Genomic DNA, 2500 nt, shown 5'->3' with positions numbered 1-2500 from the left:
CTGTGTTTAACAAGCTTTATAAGGAGCCATTGGGCTTTATTATGGCTCTGCCTGACTCCAACAAAAACTGAGCCCGGAGGCCCGGGGACGCGAGTTAAGATGAAAATACTTATTAGAGTACATTACTTCTTGATGTAGATATCGTTTTCCGTGGAGTAACGCCACGGTGCATGGCGCGACATAAATCAGGGGGTTTTCTGAGACTAATAAGACCTGCCGCCATCTATTCATTACTCAGCCCGCAATTTGGGCCATCACTCATTAGTCAGCACGTAATTTGATGATTAACACCACCCAACTCAGCAGGTCTGCGGAGCGCCGGGAACACAAAGGCTACAGCTTCAAGGAGCAAGGTTAGAGGCTGCCTTTGAAAGTGCTTTCCGGAATAATTGGTCACCGTTATCCTCGAGTGCTCGGGCTGCTGGTGTCAACACCCACAGCGGGTCTCGTAAGCGCCGCCGGAAGACTTGCACGTACACTCGATAACGCACCCGAAAGTTGAGGACCACAATACGATCTGACATTCCATCATACATGCCGGAGACAAAGGTCCGCACAGGAATGTGAAGTAAGACATTTTCTTGTTAATAAAGCATTGATCCGACATATTGATTTTACATGACATGGCTTTTGCTGCGATTTTGCCCTCCTTTTCCTTTGCAAACAGTAAAGCTCTTCAAAATGCCTTGGCGTATGTGACACGGCAAAATTTCTAACTCTCTGTGATGTAAATTCTATATGTGTAAAACCACTTCATAATCAAACCATTAATCATCAGAAGCTGTCAGCGGTGACTTGGGGGACAATTTGTCATGTCTCTTCCTGGCCGGGACAAGGGTGTCAGGCGAAAGTGCAGTGCGGGGAGCCGGGTGGATGGGCCTCACCCAGCGACTTGGCCCAAAAAAGGATTCGGTGAAGTCTTATGTTTCTTGACCGGGGAACAAAAAAGGTGGCCCACTGTGCATCCCTAACACGCCAGGTTTCTCCTCTCCCCCAGCTAATCGCCATGACTGTTTGACTTAATGAATCGGCCTGATGAAAGGTGATCAGAAAAGATAGATGGGCGGCCGCTATTGATTTCATGCAAATGCCCTGACAGGTGATAGACGCTTTAATGCAAGCTTTCAGAAGCTTTATGACTTGTAATAACCATACACTCTCATTCTGGGGGAGACATTCCCGATGTTTCAGTTGAATTGACATTCTCCTTCTAGGACCAAAAAGATCTTAAAGCAGTAGAAAAAACACGAGGGTACCGTTCACCTCCCGCTTCAGCCCAAAGAGCGTTTACGTCTCGAGCGCACTGCCAAGAACGAGGTCGGACGTTCGGAAGATGACATGCCATCCTACGACCGTAGGTCTCGCCGTGCTGGACACGGCGAGGGGGGCAGGGGGCGGGCGCCACGGCTGCGGCTGGAAATCCCACCGGGGGCTCCGCTATGGTAGCCCGACGGATTTACGCGGAAGAATGAGAAGAAGGGGCCCTTGTCTTCAAACTACAGGAGCAGAGACACATGTTCTGGGTTCTGGCGGGTGCGGGGGCTTTGATCACTGAGGGTGGGACGGCCCACCTCTGCGCCTCCGAGAGCAGCTGCCGTCCGCGGGGCCGACCGGCGGCCTTCCGAGGGCCACACCCCACAGAACCCTCCACCCCGTGCCGGGCAAGACAGGGAGTTGCCCAGACTTGGCTGGCAAATTCTACAACTGGATGAGAGAGCAGAAGCCCTTTCGTGCACATCTGATAAATCCTCCGCGTGTGGAGTGTACAAGGAGGGCCCGGCCGAGCCAGGCCACGGCTCTGCACGTCCGGTCACAGAGCACCGAGCCAGGCCAATCAATACCACTTTCCTGTTTTAGAACTGGGTAATTATGAGGGGGAGAGATTGCCTGACCTTTCACCTGCACTGCATTACTTTGCTGATATTAAGATAAATTGCCTGATTTTGGGTAAACATATGCTGCGATTCAAGCTGTCAGCACTGGTTTGCTCAGGGATAATTTGTATTGATCTCCCAGCTTCTGCCCAATTTTGCTTACTGACCTCGTGGATAATTAGAGAAGGAGCCTTGGGTGAGCTCAAGTCGGGACGAAGAAGAAATATGAAGAAGAATAAAGCCGATTTGTTTTATGTTAATATTTGTAGGTCCTCCTCCGGCCCTCACATCTGTCAGCATCAGGAGAGCCGTAAATTAATGGACTTGGTTCCCGAGCACTTTATTCCCAGGAATTATTTAGCAGCGTGCTTAGTCTCTGAACATGTGTCACTGGGTTAAATTAATTTAAACTCTGCCTTAAACACAACAAAAACAAATGTTATTTTCTGCTGAAGGGGAAAAAACCAAGACATTTCTCAAAATGTTTTATAAGCGTCCACCCTTCTGCAGGGATTTCCACCGATCTGCGTCGGAGAGGGTGAGTTTTATAATAAACCGCCCCCCCGCCCCCACAAAAAAAAAGTAATTAGTGCCCAATTATTTGTTCTGAATTCAAATCTTGCTAC

The 2500-nt window shown here is 49.4% G+C and overlaps 1 protein-coding gene across 10 annotated transcripts in view; it reads right to left on the bottom strand.

Moving 5' to 3' along the window:
• EBF3 (EBF transcription factor 3) overlaps positions 1-2500 on the bottom strand; it is a 117169-nt gene that overhangs the window by 13005 nt on the left and 101664 nt on the right. The gene's annotated exons all lie outside the window — the stretch shown is intronic.

The sequence above is a fragment of the Balaenoptera musculus genome, chromosome 16 (genome assembly GCF_009873245.2).
Source record: "Balaenoptera musculus isolate JJ_BM4_2016_0621 chromosome 16, mBalMus1.pri.v3, whole genome shotgun sequence".
NCBI classification, from domain to species: domain Eukaryota; kingdom Metazoa; phylum Chordata; class Mammalia; order Artiodactyla; family Balaenopteridae; genus Balaenoptera; species Balaenoptera musculus.
Note: the sequence above shows the minus strand (reverse complement) of the source record. Positions and strands in the feature narration are given on the sequence as shown.